A 1,164-nucleotide genomic window follows, 5' to 3' on the forward strand; every position below is an offset into this window, starting at 1 on the left:
ACAATGCCCACAGGAATCTGCAGGCCTAGATTGCCAAGCAGTAGGCACAGAGTACTGCTGACCTTTTGAGCCTACTTTCTGTTGAGCATGTCTAAGTTTAAAAATTATCGCTATATTGCGTGGACCAACAATTAAAATAATTCCTTTTTGATAATTCAGCATAAAATACATTTAATACCAGGCAAATGTTATATTATCTTGTGTGTCCTCTAAATTGTCTTGCTTTCTTATTAAAGATCTCTGTAAGAATAATTAATAGAAAAATGTTGCTTAATGGTTGGTTTAATGGTTTGGACCAAGGCAAGGACTGATATTGATAAACTGCTCTAAAATATCTCATTGATCATGGGGGTGAATTTGTCAATGGGGGCGCGTTGGAGGCGGGACTGCTGCTTGTCGGGTTGTAGTCCCGCCTCCATCGACTTGTGGCCAACCCACACTATTTTCCCTTGATTGACCTTGTTAAGCCTGCCCAGTGGGCTTAGCAGGCTAATTAAGGGGAAGCCGGTTACAGAGAACAACAACGTATGACGTTTCAACTGTCAAACATTTTTGACAGATGAATTGTCATTGTTTGACAGCTCTGTGAAGCTGTCAAACACTGACAGTCTATGTTGTTTGATGAGCTCTTGTATTCAAGACTCATCAAACTTTTTTTGTGAGCAGAAATTAGATGGTTGTTGCATCGGAGAATGCAGCAGCTATTCTGTCACCTCTGCCAGTGAGATGCGAGACTCTCCGCATCCCCAACTGTTGAAGCCTGCAGGAAGAAACAAAGGTAAGTAAACATTTTCTATCACTTTCCACTCACCTCACATACTTATCTCTCCACACTTACCTCCACAGCGCACTTTTGGATCTCTCCGACCCCCGCAGACCCACTACTCGCCTCGCTGACCCTGGCAGTTAAGTGGCTGTAATCCCCTTCCCGCCTCCAGGAGACAGGACCCGGCGCGGGTCGGCTACCCGCCTCCTGGGAAGATGGCATGGAGGCAGGTTGGGGGCGTAATGGGTACCCGCCCCCAGATTCTGCCATTTTCCCGGCAGTCCCGCTTCCAAACCCGCCTCCCCAGGGCTGGCAAAATCCAGCCCATAGAGTCATAACGGCACAGAACGAGGCCATTCGGCCCATCGAGTCTGTGCCGGCTCTCTGTAGAGCAATTC

Source organism: Somniosus microcephalus, chromosome 18 (genome assembly GCF_052327205.1).
Source record: "Somniosus microcephalus isolate GS21.2 chromosome 18, FLI_Smic_1.0, whole genome shotgun sequence".
NCBI classification, from domain to species: domain Eukaryota; kingdom Metazoa; phylum Chordata; class Chondrichthyes; order Squaliformes; family Somniosidae; genus Somniosus; species Somniosus microcephalus.